The following is a 21,345-nucleotide window of genomic DNA, read 5'->3' as shown; positions in this document are numbered from 1 at the left end:
GGAGATGGATTCAGAGAAAGGGACCCAGATCATATAAAGGCATTGACTGAAACTAAGTCTCAGTTGAATGGGAAGCAACTAGAGCACTTTAAGCAGCAGAGTTAGAGTCTGACCTAACTTTTAAAGGAATACTTTGCTATTTGGAGAACCAACTGTCACACGGCAAGAGTGAAACAGAGAAACCAATTAACAGGCTGCCTCAAGAGTCCAGATGAAGGATGACAGTGGTTTGCCATCAGTTAAATGATAACAGTTGACATGGGAGAAAGCAGTCAATTCAGTACATGTTTTCGAACATAGACAATAGGATTGGCTGATGGATTGCATGTAGAGCATAAAAAAAGGAAATGAATTCAAAGTTGAAAACCAGCTTCAAAAAGGTCAAAAAAATCACTTCATCTGAAAATAATGAATATTTTCATTTCAACAAAGATCTTTTGGAATCTGAAACACAGTAACTGTATTGACTAGCTGGCATCCAATTTTTGAGAGTCAAGAACAAAAATAGGAAACAGGTGCCATTTCCAACAACAAACTTTTGAAACACTTGCTGCCATCAGTTATTAAGGGAAAGTCATTGAGAATTCTGAATATAGATCACAATCAGAATACCATTCTTTCTCTTCTGCCTTTAATGACTTTAGGTAATATTTTCCAAATCAGCTAGTGTAACTGAGTTTGGCAGGAATTATCCAGATGAACAGATTAACAGCAGATAAGCAAGATGATTGAAATGTAAACAGATGAAGATTAATGCAGTGGAGGACATGAACCAACATGCAGGAAGAAGTAAGACTCAAAATAGTAAATTATAATTTCGAAAGTTTCATATACTGTATCAATTGTGCGAAATAACAAAAATGTGGACGACCTGGAGTTTAGAATACAAATTTTTCCCATTTCTTTCAGAAAGATAAGGATGTTGTCAGGATTAAAACCATTTGTCATGAAGATAACATAATGTTTCAAGACTATGAATAATGATCTTCAAGAAATTCAAGATAGTTTTGAAGTAGAGAGATTGAAACTGTAAATGACACTGAGACAACTTCCTCTAGATTTCAGTGTCCCCACTATTCTGAGATACAGGGGTGAGAGAAGCAGTCAGTGCTATGGAAACACAATTCCCAGGATGCCACCAGAGGTAGGGACACTGAAAAGGCAATTTGGAGTCAAGTACTTAACATATTGTCCTTTAAGTTTATTCTTATTATCTTACACAGTGTTTCCACACCTTAAACAGTGTTTAATAAATGCTAAATGAATGAATGAAACTTTCCATCACCGTTACCCAAGGAAAACCTTATGATGGTGATTAATACATTGTGCAGAGTAGAAAGGTAAACACACCTCCTTTTTTACAATCTTTTTCCCAAGTCAGACCCAATGTACTTCCCTATTTATGATTCTGGGGGTTTGTCAAGGTGACTTGGTGTTATAATCCAGAAATCTATACCATTAAAAGAAACAGCAAAAGAGTAAGGCTATTTTGGAATTTCTTTAGAAAGCTAAAGTACTTCAATGTTTAGCAACTCTTAATAATAGAGGCCCACTGGTAATATATGTTACTGCCCCTCACACCTAAGCAGTTTGAAATCTTAAAAGCTTTCCCATGAAATTACTGCCCTATGATGGCCCTCTCAACTTTGAGGATTCACTAAAGGTTGAACGAGGGTTAAAAAAGCCCTCTATTTTCATAGATGGCCTCCAAGAAACAGAATAAAATGTTAAATCAAATTTCAGGAACACAGTGATACACTAGTGAAAGAATTCACAGGCCATTCTTCAATTTCAATTTATCGACATTGCCATCCCTCTATTCCTCATGATTAGACGGCAGTGTTAATCATTCCTGTCTCTGAGCTGACATAATCTAAGGACAAATGAGTGACCAAAAATATCCCATTAATGAGACTACTCAGCCACATCACAGCATTCATCCCAAGTTGAAAACCATAACTCTATTTAATAGCACAAAGCCCTAGGTTTATTTGCATCTTATGAGCAAACATTCAGGAGACTGAAGCAGCTGGCTAAATCATCTTGCTCTTATTTAATTTACCATTCTCCTCTCACGTTAGTTCTGCTGCAGAAATAGGATTGCAGTTCTCTTTCAGTAACTCCCTGACAACTTAGAACCAGAAAGAATAAATTTTCTTTGCTGATTCCCTATATCTCATGAAAAAAGAGAATCAGTGAGTGTGATCCTCTTTAACTGATGCCAATGTATCTTCTCCTTTTGAAATGTTGACCAAAAGTGCACTATGTGATATTTCTTTTGTTTCAATATTCTTCAAATGTATTTGTTTCAGGAGGGAGGGGAATGTGTTTTGGAGACAGACACTTTTGCCTCTTAGTTAATAGTTGTCAAATGCTGACTTAAAACAATATTAAGAAACATCTGAATTAAATGATGTAAAAACTTTGAGACGTATACCTGGAGAGACCTGGCGTGTTTGCATAGGAATATAGCAACTTTCACAATCAGGGTTCCTTTCCTAGAAAGGATAACAGAACTCAGCTTCCCTAAGCCATAATGAGGTTTTGGTTTGTTTCTATTTTGGGACAGAAGAGTTTGGTGTTTAAACCTTTCCAGTTAATTCCTATATGGGTCCAAGTGCAGTCTAGACCAGTGTTGCCCAAGAGATATTAAAATGCAAGTCACATGTGTAATTTTAAATGTTCTAGTTGCCACATTAGAAAAGTAAAAACCGGTCAAGTGGATTTTAATAACACAGTTTCTTTAACCCAATGTATCCGAAATACTACTATTTAATAAATATTCCATGTATAAAAATTAATGTGAAATTTCACATTTTTTTTTCCACTATGTCTTTGAAATCTGGTGCATATTTTACACTTGCAAATACATCTCAACTTAAACTGGCCCTATGTCCATGGCTCAATAGCCACACACAGTGAGTGACTCCTATATTGGGCAGCATGAGACCTGGGGCAGGGCCTAGGGAGAATCTGTAGAATTGATTCAAGGGTAGTTGTAAGCTGTGAGTGGCAATAGCAAAGTCTCTCTGTTACTTCCAAGGTTATTGGAAGAAAAAGATTTGGGGGAGAGGGAGTTCATATGGTCCTTGGCCTGGAAGCACCTAGGAATTCTGTAGGTTCTTATAAGAATGTGAACTTAACTCTCCTCAAATCATTGTAGCCCAGGTATTTCATTTGTTACTTCAACATGCCAAGAGCTCTTTTAGTGAATTATTTTGTCACATTTGTGAAAAATACTAATTTACTGGTTCTACTACTCAGAACATCTTGCTTCCTTGACATCTTGTATTCTCTAACCTCTGTTCTTCATTGCTGTACCCAGTTGATGAAATTGAAGTTTAAATTCAATTCAGAACTGCAGCTCTCATTTTGAAATCTAATCACAAGCCACAGCTCAAGATCTCTTTCTAAAGTGACTCCTCCACTTACTGAAAACCTATGTACTAAATACTCTGCTAGGCACAACATCACCTTCAACCCACTGAAGATAGGCATCACTACCCTAATTATAGTAAACTGCTGCCAGAGGAGGGTAACAGCCTGCTCGGGGTCACAGGACTGGTTATCTAGCCTTCCCCTCCTGACTTTCTACAAGCTTTCTTTGCCTTGGTTTAATAATAACAACCAATGTCCTGTTATTCTTAAATCACCCAGCCCAATGCAAGCATCTTTTGCATAGGCAGAATTCTGAACACCAATTCCTACTTTTTCCTCTGGGAACAGAAACCAGCAAGAAAATAAGAACCATCTGTCACTACTGAGCTTGCAAAAAGCAGAGGAAAAACTTTTCTCCATGCAAAGTCCAAGATAAAGAAATGCACTCAGAACCACCCACACGACAGAATCCTCCCACGTGGTGTCCATTTATATGCCCAACCGTCATTTTAATTGCAAATGACAGGTCACCCCTGATAGTAAGGCGCTCCTCTCCCATTCTCGGGGCTCTCTGTCCCCAAAGTCACTAGTGCCGACTTGTTTCAATTGCTTTTGATTCTGCTTACACACATATTTCTCTGTTGGGACCGCTGCTATTCTAAGCTTTGGCTCCCCTGGCCTAGACGATCACTAGGGAGGAGGGAGCTCTGCCTTTGTAATTACCACGTGGAACTCTTTGGTAATCTCTACCCGCCCCTTCCTCAATATCATAGATTCCTCACTGCTCAGAACTTTAACCTCTACTTTTTGTACCCCAAGCAAGGCTCAGCAGCTTCCATCTCAAGTCATAAACAATCAGTGCCCTTCTATTATGCCTGTAAATTTGGTTGCTTCAGAGGCCTCTGAGCTTTGAGGAACCCTCCTGAGTAACTGTGGGTTTGGGTAATAGAGCAGCAGTTTAGATGTTCTCAAATCAGACTACAACAAACAAAATTTCTTCACTCACCACAACTTTCCATTTCATCTGGCTGGGAAGATGGAAGCTCAGTAGCCATGTCCGTATGAAAATCATTTTCTACATCAGAAAAATTTTCATACTAACTTACCTCTAACTCTCCCTTTTTCCAAAATACTCATCCCCTCCTCCAGGTAGAGCTTTGCTCCATAGTCAAGCAAGATGGATCCCAAAGCAAGTTGCCTAAGACCTGGCTCCTCAAAGGATGTCCAGAGGCCTGCAGAATCAGCACCATCTGTAAGCTTGTTAGAAATGCAGAATCTGCTTTTTAACAAAGTCCCAGGGCATTCATATCTACATTAAAGTGTGAGAAGCCTGGTTCGAGACACAGCTGAAAAGAATCTGACTTATGTCAGTTAATACAAATAACCAGTTAATACAAACAGCAATTGTCCATTTAATTCCTATTATGCTAGGAATCCCTGGCTTTTTTTTAAAGCCTGTTATTCTAGCCTAAAACTGGACTGAAAACAAAAATACTTTCCATGAAAAGCCAACTTGTTTAATGCAGTTCTAGAATTCTTCCATCTCTTCCCTAACTAAGGTGAATGTTTGTACTCCATAGCCCCATATGCCCACAGAAAGAGATACTAGTTACTGAAAGATTTCTGCAAATGAACATCAGAATGATGCATGAAACAACAGCTAAGAAGGCAAGCAAATGTGTTCTCATAATTAACAAGCCCTACAAATTTTTGCCCTTTATGATCACTACAAATTCTATTAGGATGACAAATGAGAGACACAGTTTTACTCAATAACTGCAAAAACTTGAAGGGAATGAGAATATACGTTGATTTTAAAGCTATATTACACTATATTTTACAGAAAAAGTAGCTAAAATTTCCCAAGTTCTCCCTTACCTGGTTTTTGTGGTGGGGGTGCATTTGTAAAACATAAACAAAAATGACAGCATCCATCATTTGGGAGTCATTCTATCATAAACATTTTATATGAACAACACTCTTTACCTTGCTCTTCCAACAAATGAGTGAGAATCATTTTTCTAACATGAAAGTTTATATTTTACTTCACAATTGCACTAAAGGCAGTTATGTCTTTCACTTAAAATTATCCAGTTGTTTAAAAACACAAATAAATATCAAGGTAACAGTGAACATTTAAAAAAAGAGTAATATATAGCTTCCACTATTTTTTTTTAAAGCTATTCATGGCTAAGGACTCTCCAACACTTTAAAGTAGAAAATGACTTTGCTTTTGAAAATTTTAATATTCTATGAAATAATTAAGGGTCTTTAAGAAAACCTAGAAAATAGATGAAAAGATGCCACAGTATTCAAAAAGAGATAGCCAAGAACTGCAGTCATCATATGACCTAATACTACCTCAAAGGTACAAGATTTTTCACGAGTACAACCAACTCCCAAAGATCATGATATATTTTCATCTTTTGTCTACTAGGTATTCTATCTGACTTTAGAATTCTATCTTTCTTGTAAGATACCTCTCATTCTTTACCAAAAAAAAAAAAAAAAGAAAAAGAAGACACATTCCTCACTCTTCTTTTACTTAAAAAAATAAAATTGGACAAAGCCAAAAATGCCAAACATGTTCTGATTCCATTTTCTCTTTGGTCTCTCAGTGAGTTTCCTGCTCAAAGCTCCCACCACCTCACTTTCCAGTAACTGCTATTTAACCCAATGGATAAACAGTAGGGTGGGAGCTGCCTCTTGCGGCTGCTATAAGCAGATCAGCTGGCCGCTGGCCTGTCCTTTCTCCATGAGGAGAGGAAACGGAATGATGGACTCATAAGGGTCCTTCAGATCCTCCAAGCTGACCCAGTGAGCCACAGCAAGGTGGCTGCCTAGGGTGTGTACTCCATAGAGACAAGGGCCATGTTGGTGGAGTCCCAGTGCCTGGCATGGCCCCTTAAGCTGTATCTGTCTGTGGAACCTGCGAGGCCTTCCTCTGGTGGCACCTCATGTAACTCTGCTAATTGGTGGCCCATCTGCTCCTAAGGACAAGCACAGCTCTGCCTCCTCCTCAGTGCAAGTGCTCAGGAGAGGGTGAGGCTGGCAGAGCAGGAAAGCCATGGGCAGCGCCTCTGTCTGCTGATGCTCCTAAATCTGACGTTGCTGATCTCAACCTCCACTGTCCATAATGCATCGAACCAACTGAGCAAAGCTTCCCTGAGAAGACTAGGAGGAATCTGGTTGCACGAATCCTTTTGTTACAAATAAAAACCCCAAAAAGCCTGCTGCAGTACACTGCAGGATTAAAGTGAGGACAGTCCCTGACACGTGAATGTTTCAGTGACCCTGGGCATGCCCCTCCACCACGGCCATCTGCAGGTCCTGCAGTAACCGTGTGAGGGGTATGGGGAGTGGAAGAGCGGGGGTGCCAGAGAGAGCACCGCAGGCTGCCGGAGGAGGGCCGAGCAGACCCAGGCGGGAGAAAGGGGTGACGGGAGGACCGAGGCCGAAGGGCTCGCACAGAGGGGAGGCGAAGACCCACTGTCAGGAGAGGGCTGAGAAGAGCCCCTGGGATCCAGGAAAAGTCAAGAGCTGTGGCCTCACACAGGAATACGGAGCCATTTCTGGATGAGGCTGCTTGGACTAGTGCACACAACTGTCCTAACAGAGCACATTCAGCTTGGCCTTCGTTCCAGAAACTCTAGGGTCTTTGAACTCCGAAGTCCAATCAGGCAGCAGCATCTCCCTGCCCCCACTCTCTGCCCCCATCAAGTCTGCTCTCCACCCAGAAGGTAGGACTATTCCTTTCAAAACACAAATCCGATCATGTCACTCCTCTGCTCAGAATTCTCCAATAGGTTCCCTGTACACTCTGAATATGATCCGGTGTCCTTAGTCGAGCCCTGGATACTCTGCCTACTTCATTTCCTCCCCTTCTTCCCTTTGATGGGTCCACTCCATCTAATCCAACCTCTTTGCTCTTCCTCAAACCCTGCCCTCTGGCTCTGTCAGATCCTGGCACTTGCTTGGATATCTATGAGTCTAGGTGGTTCTCCCACTTTGTTTTGGTCTTTGCTCAAATGTCACCTCTTCCAACCTACCCCAATGGCAGCCTCAGCTCCGCCACTCTTCAGGTCCTTGCCCTTGCGCTGGCTCATCTCACACTCCCCCATGGCTTTCTCCTGCAAATGCTTGTGATTCTTTGCCCCAAAGCTTCCTCTGGCCGGGAGCTGTGACCATCCTTGCCCATAGGAGCAGGCAAAGGGGCCCTCAACCAAAGACACATGGGGGTTAGTCAATAAATAACCAATCTCCGTGTCCCTCCACGGGACATTTTTGAGGCCTGTTCCACTGTCTCCCAGCATGGGAATGTGCCCTGGTTGGATAACCTTTTGGATGCCACACCCTTTATTGGTCTCCTTCAGTTCTTTGCCTCACTTCCCTACCCTCCCCGCCAGTATTTCCTGGGATCACCTCCCCTGTAAGCCTTAAATTTCTGTCACAGGATCTGCTTTGGAGAGAGCTCAAGTTAAGATACCAGCCATCCCCTCCTCCCAGCATACTGCCCGGCACATAGAAGTGCTTAATAAATATTTATTCAATGCATAAAGGAACTTTCATAGTTAATCTTCATCTTGGAGATGTTGCTGATCAAGAAGCATTTTGTGTCTCATTGGAAAGCTTGTTTTACATACAGATGATTAGCCCTATTTCAGCTAGAACAGAGACTCTGAGAAGGGCTTGGGATCCACATGGCTTCCTTTTGAGAACCGTGCTACTTGTGACAGCTATCCCTCTGCTGACATCCTAGAATGGCTCTGCCATCTAGAAACAACCTTTTTCTAAGGTCAGTGGATAGATACTCCAACTCTTGAACCCTGAGTGGTAACATGAAAAGCACAAGCATGAAAGAACTGTCAAATTGTTCCTACATGCCCTCCATCTGTAAAATCCTTGCACCTCTGCAGCTTCCCTGAGAAGCTCTGACGTCAAGAACTGGGACCAGCTTTCAGGACCAGGACCAAAGGACCATAATTTGCAGGGCCCATTGCCAATGGAAAACACAGAGCCCCTTGTTATTAGGAATTTCAAGACAGTGACAACACAGCATTAAACCAAATGCAGAGCACTTCTGAGTCCAGGGTCCCGTGTAAATGCAGGGGTCACACACCCATGAAGCCAGCCCTGCCAAGGACTTGTCAAGGAGGAACTATCAGAGACCTTCTAAGACAGCTCCCTTGGCATGGATTATTCCCAGAGATAAGAGAAACAGCAGCATTCTGTTTTATTTCAGCTTAAGGCACCAGAAGGCTATACAACTCACAACAGAAAGGCCTGTGGGCAGTTATCCAGGGCATCTGGGCTCACGGTGCCTTTGGATTCCCTGAACACCCACGGAATCCATCACGGTGCCCAGCTCCCTGCTGCCTGCCTAATGGCTCAAACTGTTTTCAGCTCTGGGGTTGCAATTACCCTGAGGAGCCCCACAGTTTAAACACACAATTATATAACTGAGAGAGACAGAGAACCTGCTTTTAGAACTCTACCTCTGCAGAGGATACAAAAGGTCTCAAGATTTAGTCCAAGAAAATCCATTCAGGTTCATCACTCAGGGATCTGGGACCCACTGCCAAAAGGTCAGAAGGGTTTGGAAGAAAGGTGGAAGGGAACAAAATGGTTTGTTGGTGTTACACCTAAGCTTCAAGGACGTGTCTATTTGAGGCAACACACAGATCAAGGTGATACCAGGACATGGCTGTGACTACAGGGGACCTGCAGAGACATGTCCAAGATGGGAAAACAGTTTATCACCACCTGTGCTTGTGAGATGCTTAACACATTGTAGGCGAGGAGAGAAGCAGTGTGCTAATGTGCACTGTAGATCCCTACGAGGGGGACCGGGGTATGCCCCGGACTCAGAACCTTTGATCGACCAGGCAATTGGGAGGGATCGGGAGGGCTGGATAGAAAACACCTTGTGAAATGGTGACTTACATAACATCTAAAATGCAATTAACCACAGATCCTATTTCCTGGTATGCCAAATGATTTTTTTTTACTATAGAGAACCTTTCTAAAGTTTCTGGTTTTTTTCAATCCTGCTACAAAATGCAAAAGAAATTACAGCCTCCATCTGAAATGTCAGGATTTTCATTTCAAGAAAACTACTGAATTAACCTCTGCAAGGTATATGATACTGTACTATGAACTCATGTTGGGGGACTTCTGGAACCAGACAAAGAACCAGACAAAGGCACTTTAAAAAAGAGCAAGAGGGCTAGTAGTCAGACATTTGGGGATTAAAATTCTGTTTCTGTTCTGTACAGGCTTTGTGACTTTGGGCATTCACTGACCTCCATGTGTTTCAGCACACTTGTATGGTCAAAGGAGAGAACACTCACCTCTCCAGGTGCTGTGAGAGTAAAATCAAAGAACATTCTCCAATATGACATGTTTGAACCAAACGCAAGCTGTCCCCCAGAAAACAGTGGCTATTTTAACCTCCTCTTTCACACCCTATACCTTGTCTGCCACAAATCCTGATGGCTCCTCATTCAAAGTATCCCAAATCTGATCACTTCCCACAAACCCTGGCCCACCCATCTTTTCTAAGCATTCCCACCTCCCCACTGGACTTCTGCCAATCCCCTTCCTGGCTTCCTGGCTTCCCAGCTCCCACCTGTGTCTCTCCCATAAATTTATTCCCAACACAGAAGCCAGAGGAGTATTGTTAAAAGGAAAGAACTGCTCTCCAATAACGAAGTCCTTCCTTTGGTCTAAAGCATTGGTTCTCAACCTGGGTTTAACTTTCTGTCTCAGAGGGCATCTGGCAAGGGCTGGGGACATTTTTAGTTGTCACACTTGGGGGATGGGAATGCTACTGGCATTTAGTAGGTAGAGCCCAGGGATGCTGACCATCCTGTCATGCATAGAACAGCCCCCACAATGAAGAACTGTTCAGCCCAAAATGTCAGCAGTTCCAATGTCTAGAACCCTTGTGTAAAGGATGGCAGTGGTCTGAACCCCTCTACCTCAACCTCTCTGAACCTGCCTAGTCCTCATGCCCCATCCTCCCCCTATTGCAGAGCAGTATCCTTGCTACACCAGCACATGACTAGCCATTCCCACATGGTCACTGTTCTCTCTGCCTAGAATGTTCTTCCTGTAGATATGCAGAGTGCTCTTCCACTACCTTCAAGCCTCTGCCAGTCATCTGATCTTAAGCCACACTCCGTTCACTCCCGTCTCTGCATGCTCTGTCCCCCTTTTCCCCACATCCCTTCTCACCATCTGGAACACTTGTCATTGTATTGTTTTTTGTCTTCTTCCACCTTTTAGCATATAAGGTCCAGGAAGGTATGCACTTTGGTCTTATTTATTCATATTGTGCAGCAGGCATGTAGCAGGCACTCAATAAAGATTTGCTGAAATGAGTGAATGAATGTATGAGTATTACCTTGTAGAGGTACTGAATTGTGGCTGGGAGAAAGCTTCTAGTTTGAAGAAGTATGTACATTTATTGCCAAGTCTGTATTCCTAACCCATTTTGTATCAAAACAGAGCTTGAAGAATTCCCAAATGGACCCCCTAATGCTATCATGACAAATCATAGATGGGAACGTAGTCCACACACCCTCGAAACTTCTCTACCACAATTCACACATGTGATGAGTTTAACTACTGGATGATGTTTCCCAACCTAAAAATAAGTATATGTTGTTTGAAAAATTGTATTTATGAAAGATAAAGGGACAGAATATTTAAAAATCAGAACAGTTCTACAAACTCCAGCTAAACAATTTTTTAAATTTCCAGAGTCCCTTCCATCAATAACATTCCATTGTTACATGAAATACTTATTATACACAGCAATGTCTTACCCAGGGGGTCAGACAGAACAATAAAGAGTCCTTGCCCTCAGAGAGCTTACATCTGGCATGAACATTAAGGTAGTTGTGTTAAATGAACTGAAGCCACCCTGTGCCAGCAGAAGGCAGACTGGTTTCCGGGTTAAAAGGGGAACACAGGAAGTGTAACTGGGGTCCTTAGCAGACAGGGAGCACGGAAGGCATGGAGGGGGAGGTGGCCCTGGTATTCCTTGGACAGTGAGCACGGGGAGGGCATGGCTGTGTTTTGAAAGTGACAAGTCCTCCCATTTGGCTGGAACAAAGGCCACCTGTAAAGAAATGGCGGGAAAGTAAAAATGTCACTGAGGCCAGAGCACAGAGAGCTGAATGCCTGGGGCAACTGGCTTCAGTTCAGTTTGAAAGGACTGGCAGACAGCTAAAACCGCAAAGCTTGGAGGCAGCAGGGATGGCTTAATTTCTCCTCATTTCCCTGCACCTTCCCAGGAGGCAGCATGGCTGGAAGGAAAAGAAATGATTTACATAAGCAGGTGGAAGGAGAAGCATAAGATAACTAAACAATTCTGGCCAGATGTAAAAGGAGCTGGGCCAAGGGAGAAGAGAGCTGGTCTGTGTAATGGGGTCCCAGACCATCCGGTGGGAGGGAGCTAGGAAACCACTGGAGTTTTCCCACACCCAAAAGGCACAGAAATAGGAAAGCAGGAAGGCAAGAAAAGTGAGTCCAATGGACACCATGACCTCAGGACTATTCAAGCCATTTTATAAAATTACAATGCCAGTGTTTTTATTCAGTTTATCAGCTGGCTTCAGAGATGTGGAATCAGAGGTAAGGGATCATTTTCCACAGATGTTAGAATGCCCCTTTCCTGAAAAACCTCCAAAATCAGATGGAAGTTTTTAGATTGTGTTGGCAGAGGCTAATCTGCTATTAACAAAACAATCAGAATGGGTTATAACAAATACTGAAAAACTTCTCTTTGATTCATCTCATCAGTGGATATCAAAAATTTTATATGGAATCTGAAACCAATATAATATGAAATGCCTTTAAGATTTGATAAACCTGATTTTTAAAATGAGGTACCTGTGGCCAAGGGACAATAAGGGCCCACCCACCGCCCTTCATGAGCATTCATTTATTTGACAGACCTGTCCGAGCTCCTACTCTGTGCCAGGCACTAACTAGTCAAGGTGCTGGGGCACATCAGTCAACAAAATGAAGTCTGCACCCTACAGAACTGCTTAATCAGTTTAGTGTTTACTCTCTGTCCCCTCTGTATGAAGGGGACAGAGAGTAAACACTAAACCCAATAAACAGTTAAATTATGTAAGTTGAAAGGTGGTAAGTGCTATGGAAGGGAAAAAAGTAGAGAACTGAGTATGGATTAGTACAAAGGGAAGCAGACTTGAAGGAGGTGAGGAATGAGCTGTGAGGATCAGTGGGGGAAGGAAGGACGTGGCTGAGAGAGGAAGCCGCCTAGGCGAAGTCCCTCAGATGAGAGCCTGGGTCATCATGGAGCAGCCAGGAACCAGGGTGGGGAGCTTACAGGGCTAACGAGGGGTCAGGTCATGCAGGCCTTGGAGGCCATGATCAGCATTCTGCCTTGTATTGGGAGGGAGATGAGGACCCACTGGAGGATTCAGGGCAGGGAGGGACAGGGTCTGACTTACGCTTAACAGGTCACTCTGGCTAATGGGTGCGAAGGGGAGGGGCAAAGCTGAAAGAAAAGAGCTGAGTATTCTAGACCAGAGTGGCAGCAACAGAAGTGGTGAAAGAAGGTGGGAACATTCTGAAGCCAACAGGATTTACTAAGACCGTATGTGTGGGTGTAAGAACAACAGAGGAGTCAGGAATGATTCTAAGTTCAAGACTGAATAGCAGTCCCTTGCTAAACTGCAGTATAAACACCCGAAAAATCTCTAGAAAAGGGTAGGGACTCAAATGGTGGTTCCAATTTAGCACCTGCTGTTTGCCAGGGGATTCCATTCCAGGAAGTTGGTCCACAAAGAAGCAAAGTATTCATGGTTGGCAGGTTTCACCTATGCATGGTTCTGTTCCAACAAAAAAAACTAGACTGGCTTGCAACAGGGCAAACATTACATAATTTAACATGTGTGACTGTCAAAACACATTTTTTTTTCCTAGTAAAAGCAGGACCTGGAGGTATATGTATTATATATGCAACAATACATAAAAGAACCTCACAGGTCATGTATTAGTCCATAGTGACAATGTTTCATTTCTTTCAAGTTCAACTAGTTGTAGTAAAGTTGTTTCCCAATCATATAAACTGGATTTTGTTTTTGTTCTTGTTTTTGTTTTGAGTCAGGATGCTGGATCATGACCTTCAAATGCTTTTTTATATACATATATTAATTTAAATTCCAAAACACAACATAAAACCTCTGGTCATATTAGTGTTATCAACTTGAATCTTTAGAACTAAAACTTTGGATGGCTCCCAAAATAGAGCACATTCAGTGACATCATGACCTGGTATCCACCACAGTGGGGATTTTTCACAGTGCGATTTCAAAGAAGTGCTTTGTAAGTTGAAGAAAATATTCACACACATACCCAAAACCACCTTGAGCTGCTCCTGAGCTAAATAAAGCAACTTGCTCAAATGAAGTAGGAAAAACTAAACCAAAATAAAACCAAGAAAGAAAATATAGGGTGTTAATGGTCTCTTTTCCATTTTTTTTTTTTCACTGCCACAATGTTGGTCATTGGTTATCTTTGGCCAAGAATTGTCCCCAGATCACTGTAGAAGATGATAGGAGTTTAAAAATCATTGCCTAGAATAGGATATCGTGTACTTTTCATTTCATTCCTTCTTTGAAAGTTCCCATAGTCTAGTGCATTCCAGTTGCTTTGAATTTTTTTTAAATTAATTTTGCCTCTTTGAAAGGAAACCCAAGAAAGCAAAATCTGAACTTACAAAAATGATAGAGCAGGGATGGTGGGCTGTGTTGATGCAGAATCTCCAGTTTATTAATATATTGACTACAGAGTAATGACTTTAGAGATGAATTTATTTATTTGCATCCAGGTTGAAAGAGCAAGGGTATAAACATATAAGGGTGAACCATTTAAAATTATTAATAGTCAATACTTTCACCAACAAAAACACCTATTTTTTTGTGGTTCCATCTAATATTTACCAGTAATGTATCAGGATGACCAACTTAAAATTAAGATAGTGTTTCTCAATCATGCACACTAACGAGAAAGTGAGATTCCATTTTCCCTAAATCAGTTTGCATGCAACTTTACACTCTGCATAAAATAGTTACAAAAACCACACTTAAATCATTATTCGCCACTCTCTAATTGAAATTATAAACAAACAAATAAAAAAACTTTTAAAATAATGAAAATTAGATTGGACGAGCATTATTCTCTCAACAAATATCTCTGGCTTGATGTCCCTTTTGGTATTGCTCCAAAATGTTAATTTGAAAAATGTATCAGGTCTTTCTTTTCTCTTTTAACTATAGTCCTGGGAAAGAATCTCCACCTCCTCTGGGGTATCACAGCCCAGGCTACCTGCTCTGCCTTAGGTTAGAGTTGCCTCCTCTATCTTGCTCTGAAGGAGCCCCACCAACTAACTCTTCCCTAACTGAAGAACGGAGAGAAATGTGGACAAGGAAAATGCTTTCTGCCACTGCATCCTCAGTGATGGGCTCAGTGAGCCAATCTGGGGTGACCCCATTGCACTTAAAGGCATTTTGGCCAAGATACAAATAACAGCATAGCATCTTTTCATTGGATGGGTGAGCCCCCAGCCCCAGTGGGCTGGAGAGTAAATTAAGGAGACCACTTGTATTTGAACAATATCCTCCAGGGGGCAGCAGAGGTTTCAAACCCTGTTGCTACTGCAGTGTGACTGACAGACAAGCACAGATTCTCCCTGGTTTTGCTGTGAGGCAGAGCAGTTTGACTCCCTGGCCCCTGAAGAAATATGTATTGGGTCCAGACTTCCACACTGAGTGAAAGCTTCATGTCCCATTAAACACATTCTTTCTTGTAAATGCAATTTCTCATGAGCAATTATATGTGGTTCATACTACCGTGGGAACTTTTATTACTTTGCTGTCATGTGTATCCCAAAACTGTTCCCCTGACACACTGGAGCACAGACAGGCCTAAAGTGAGACAGCTGAGCACAAGACCTACACAGGTTAACCCCTCACCCACCAGCAGAGGGGCAGGGGGTTCAGCCCTAGATGACCATTTAGTTCTGATTTGGAAACTGACAATCCCATGCCCCGGGGGCTTCCCCATCCTAGGCAAATGGGGTCAATAATGGCTCATTTCCTGGGCTATGACAGGCTAACTCCATTGTCTCTCAATCTCTACTTGTGCTGGAAACTTCCTGTGACTTGTTATTTTAGTCAAACCCATAAACCACCCGCATATGCACTCCATGCTCAATAAATAATATTACAGGTGCATCTCCTGTAATAACAGTCTTGGGTTAGGCCCACGAAGATTGGGCAAATTTCCACCAGCCTTTGGTTTTAGACAAAAAAGGAAGAACCACTTCCCTCAGGTACCTCAGCCTAGCCTGACGAGTGGTTTCCAGCCCAGCCAATTTTAAAGAGTTTCTTTAACCGTGAGTCCCAGGTGGCTGATACCATAGGGATGAGAAGGACCCTGGAACCCATCATTCTCATGAAGGAAGACCATGCAAGAGTCAGCTGCCAGCTCCTAGCAGAGCCCAAAGCACTTACAGGCGAGGAAGAGCCAACTCTTCAACAAGGTAGTTCTCATTGCTGTAATGACTCCAGTTAATGATCCATTCATTTCAACAGAATGTATGTTCCGAACATTTACCCTGGGCCAGGTGATGGGTGGGAGCTATGGAAAAAGAACAGCAGAACTAAGACCCCACCATCTCCTCATCCTCTCATGACTGTTCTTAAAATACAATACTACTTCTGCCCTTACTCCCCTCAAAATCACTTCAGGAAGTGAATTCAAGATCTGAAAGTAATTCTTAAATCTCACTAATATTGAGACTAATCTCCTTTCTATAGCCAATGGATGGAGAGGGGCCCTTTGGGGATATTGTATTAGTATCATGCTAAGAAATTATAGAATGATTATTATTTGTCTCATTTTCTCATCCTAGTGGAACTGTTATGGACTGAATGTTTGTGCTCCCCAAAATGCCTATGTTGAAGCCCAACTCCCCCCAGTGATGGCATCTGGAGGTGCGGCTTTTAGGAGGTAATTAGAGTTAGCTTAGGTCATGAGTCCCTCATGGTGGGATTAAGGCCTTTATAAAGAGGAAGAGACAGAACTCTGTCTCTCTCCCTGTGTATACGCTAAGTAAACGCCTTCTGAGGGCACAAGGAGACACCCACTAACCAGGAAGAGGGTCGTCATTGGACCCTGAATCTGTCAGCACCTCAGTCTTAGATCTTCCAGCCTCCAGATCTGAGAGAAATAAATGTTTGTTGTTTAAGCCACCCGGTCTACAGTATTTTGCTAAAGAAGCTGGAAATGACTAAAATAGAGACCCTTAAGGTGTAGGGAAAAAAATATATAAGCAAATAGTCCTCAAGAAAACACTTTTGGATTGTTGGGCATTATCAGAACTTACTCTGAAATACACCTGAGGTGGTTCTTTATATTGCAAGAAAAAACAATGGTGGTTGCCCTGGCTCTCCTATGACAGATGCCCTATGACACGGGCAGTCTGTTTGCAGCAATTAAGTTGATCAGTCTTCCTTGGAGGATCAATGTCATGTACCCAAAGTCAGTACAGGAGAGCTGTGCACTGGATATGAGGCCAATGACGTCTGATGACCCTTGATAAATGGCAACCATTTGAATATCTCTGGTGGCCACATATTGATCAGCTATTCAAACTTTGGTCAAGGTCCTAATTTCCAAAGAATTTTCTCTGGCAACACAACCAGACATATGGACTCTGCAGCTTAACTGTCTCATTCACAATGGACTTATCGCCTCCACAAGTCGCACCATAGCATTTGGCAAGCTCAGATCTGGGTAATAAGTTCAAGGACATTTGTTCAATTATTGCTTAAGTGCTTAAACAACTCTCATAATTTTTCCAGGTATGAGAGTAGCAGCTGATCCAGATGGAATAACATTACAAACTCCCTCTCAGTGAGATGATTTGTAGGAAATCTACTGCATTTTTCCCTGCAGAATTTGCACGTGGAATACTTGAATAGCTGAGAATGGATTATGAATGTAACCTTCACTCGGAATGAGCCTGCATAGCATTGTTGACTGCAATTTACCCCTCAGGTTAGCAAGAGTGGCCCGTCTGTGTTAAAGACAGCAGTTAAATTAGAAATTGCATGCTTTCCCCTGTGCGGAGGAGTACTTATTGGAGGAGTACTCATGCTACATTAAGGTTAGGCAAAAAGTAGCCCTAAGTTGTGCATTCTTCCCCATAGCAATCCTACACAATCATTACCTACAAATGTCCAGCTTGCATAACTCAAACAGTAGCACCAGCTTTATAACAGACAAATTCTCCATCAAGTGGCCAATTCTACTTGTGAGATCTAAATCTCTGAACAATGGCTACTGGGGATCTTGAGAAGAATGACTGCAATACCACCACAGATTATTTTATGAAATAAACCCAAGTGATGCCAACATACATAGAGATTTTTATGGTGCTCAATACTTGGCCCACAAGATCATTAGGACAACACAGTGTCCAGAGCCTCCTATTTCACTTACCTTGATGTAACATGAGGGATTTCAGCACAGAAATTCCAGGGCATATGCTGATTTATTGCTAACGTTTAGGGATGTTTCATTACTAAGCAAGGCCTGAACGTATAGGCCACACTCAAGTTTTATAGCAAATGCTATATTCCTATATTCACCAATAATTTCTGTGTGTGCTTCTCCCTGTCTTCTTCATCCTCACCTGAGAAGAGACTGCATTTAGTAGTGACATATTTTGATTTATTTTATCTAAGGCAAACAAAAGATGAACCTGAGATCCTCCGTTCCAATCCCTAATTTTGAGTTCAGGGTTTCTGTTGCTTGCCACTAAAACATCCTAAATAGTACATGGCTCATTAAAATTAGTGCAAAATTCTACTCATTGGTTCTACTTGATCCTGCTCTCCCAACACCTCCAACCTTCATGCAATACCTTCTCCATCTTCCACATGGAAGCAGAATACCTTTTTAGGTATTTTTTTGTCATGCATTCCTCTTTCAAAATGCTTCAGTGACATCCCATTACCCACATCTGTGTTTCTTAAAAAATTTGTACTTATATTTCGGTAGAAAAATCTAGAAAAATGATGTAACTAAAAGTCAATTTTAAGTTGATATCTTAACATTTTTCATCATATATTTAAAAGGGTTGTTAAAAATGCAACTTTTGGAATGCTGTAAATGTTCGCATTTGAAGTAAAACAACTGTTACATCACTCAAATCCACAAGAATGTAAACACACAACAGTAAGTTGATACCATGTAAGCTCTTCTTTAACATTTGTTTTATCATTCCCTTATCGTATTTCCATCCTACCACTGCAAAATTTTATCCTAATGAATATGTTTTTATGATTCAAAGTATTTTATTGACTTATCCTTTATCTGTACACACACCAAAAACATGCATGTCATTCAAATTTAAGTTTTAATCTACTTTGAATTTAACCCCTGAGGGTAAAATCATGTCTTCTGAGTTATGTAACATTCACTAGTAAACAACTGAGAAAAACCACATAAATAAAATTTGGTCAATAATTTCTAAGTATAAAAAGTACAACTTTATTTGAAAGGTTTCACATGGTAAGATGGATATTAGGGCTTTAAAAGAGTTAACTCCATGCATCTGTGGCTCAATATTCCTGAATGCTAAAGTAATAAAAGTTTAGCATGAATTTTACTTCTGTTTCTAATATTTCTATGCATAAGTGCTGATAAATCCTTTTGGCCTAAATAAGCAGATGAGTAAGAGTTTAGCTGTAGCCACAGCTCTTAAATCTCTGAATTCCTTTTGAGTATCAAACCACTGAAGACAGTGATCCATCATCAAATTTATTTTTAATTTCCTGTCAACAGATGATCTAAACATGCCTTCAATTTTGTTGTAAGATCAGTGTCCTTTTGTTTAGCACTTGGAATTTTTTTGCACCACAGGACAATGTACTATTATTAAGATTCTGGAAAGATGAGAGGAATGCCTTCCTTCAGTAAAAAGGAAGAAGAGAGAGCAGATGCATTTACAGGCAGATCAATTTTAGAAAAAAGTACATGTAAAAGTTGGAAACCTGGGCAGTTATTCCCTTAAGAGACTTAGCCTTTCCATGGACCCATTTGAGTGTCTTCATTTATGCCCACAGGTATACCTAAAGACACTTTGAAATGGCTGACCTGTAGGATAAAATCAAAATTTCTTTGCATAAAACACAATGTCTTTCATGATTTGATGCAGGCTCATGTCCCTTTTTCCATCCAGATTCTTCCACACCCTTTTCTCTTCACAGCTTAAAAAACTGAATTATATATACTGGGTCTAAGTTTGCTTTCAAGAGGAACATGTGTCAAAAAGACTTCCTTCCTTTCTTACACTTTGACCCCCTCCCCTGCTGCTGTTTTAGACACAAGAGATGAGTCACTGAAATTTATACCAGCACCTCGCCCCTGGCTCAGTCTAGCCCCAGGGACTTTCCAAGCTATATGGCATAAATTAACCTTTAGGACAGAATTCTGTACAACAAACCACCCAACCAAAGGCTATATTTCCACACACTAGGAATACTACTCAACAAAGACAGCATTTCATACACATATAGCTGAGGACCTTCTTATGACCTGCTCTCCTATCCCTCTACTACTTCCCTCCAGTACCTGTTCTTTCTGAAGCTGTCCCCAATTTTCCCCTCCCCGTCCTGGGTATGGAATTATTTACTCTCTTCCCTTACAGCATGTTGCTTTTACTCCTGTTGGATATTTTTCACATACGCTTGGTGTCATGATGATTTGTGTGTAGTTCTGGTCTGCCGGTCTCCATGGTGGCGACATCCATCGGTTCTGTCCCCATTTGGTCCCTGGGTCCTGACCACCCCTCTTTGAAAATCTCTCCTCCATCACTGCCGGTCCCTTCCTCTTGCTCCTTGTAGCAACTCTTCCTCAGTCCCCTTCATTTGCACTCGCCCTGTCCACTGCTTATCTCAGAAGTTCTTACACTTTGCATGGTACAATCCCAGAGGCCCTGGGTGATAAACAAAGTGAGCTAATACTGAAATCATATCACAGTTACCTTTTTCCAAGGCAGAGGGAAAAAGAGTAAGCTTCCTTACAGTAAAGTTTCTATTATTTTTTTTAAAAGTTGCCACTTGACAGTAATGGCCAGCAAGTGACAAAAGTAAAAACAAATATTAGGTAAAAACACAGAAATCAATTATACATATTTAGTGTAAGGGTTTTGATTATACACTCATGGGTTAAAATTTTACATATAAGATCTTATATTTCAATAGAAATACCATTTGACCCAGGAATTCCACTCCTAGGAATTTACCCTAAGAATGCAGCAGCCCAGTTTGAAAAAGACATATGCACCCCTATATTTATCACAGCACTATTATTTTTTATTTTGGTATCATTAATCTACAATTACATGAGGAACATTATGTTTACTAGGCTCCCTCCTTCACCAAGTACCCCCCACAAACCCCTTCACAGTCACTGTCCATCAGCGTAGTAAGATGCTGTAGAGTCACTACTTGTCTTCTCTGCGTTATTGCAGCACTATTTACAATAGCCAAGAAATGGAAGCAACCTAAGTGTCCATCAGTAGATGAATGGATAAAGAAGGTGTGGTACATATACACAATGGAATATTATTCAGCTAAAAGAAAACAAATCCTGCCATTTGCAACAACATGGATGAAGCTAGAGGATATTATGCTCAGTGAAATAAGCCAGGCAGAGAAAGACAAGTACCAAATGATTTCACTCATCTGTAGATATAACAACAAAGCTAAAACTGAAGGAACAAAACAGCAGCAGAATCACAGAACCCAAGAATGGTCTAACAGTTACCAAAGGGAAAGGGACTGGGGAGGATGGGTGGGAAGGGAGGGACAGGGGATTAAGGGGCATTATGATTAGCACACATAATATAGTGGGGAC

The 21,345-nt window shown here is 41.5% G+C and overlaps 1 protein-coding gene across 11 annotated transcripts in view; it reads right to left on the bottom strand.

Annotated features, from left to right (window-relative positions):
• PLCB4 (phospholipase C beta 4) overlaps positions 1-21,345 on the bottom strand; it is a 399,190-nt gene that overhangs the window by 274,218 nt on the left and 103,627 nt on the right. For 3 of the 11 annotated variants that reach the window (XM_073236931.1, XM_037017483.2, XM_073236929.1), the window contains exon 3: positions 15,930-16,056. The exons of the other annotated variants lie outside the window; for them this stretch is intronic. The gene's annotated coding sequence lies outside the window, so the exon portion shown is untranslated. The remainder of the gene's footprint in view (positions 1-15,929; positions 16,057-21,345) is intronic. 11 annotated transcript variants of the gene reach the window in all.

Source organism: Manis javanica, chromosome 5 (genome assembly GCF_040802235.1).
Source record: "Manis javanica isolate MJ-LG chromosome 5, MJ_LKY, whole genome shotgun sequence".
Taxonomy (NCBI): Eukaryota; Metazoa; Chordata; class Mammalia; order Pholidota; family Manidae; genus Manis; species Manis javanica.
This window is presented reverse-complemented; position numbering and strand designations above follow the sequence as displayed.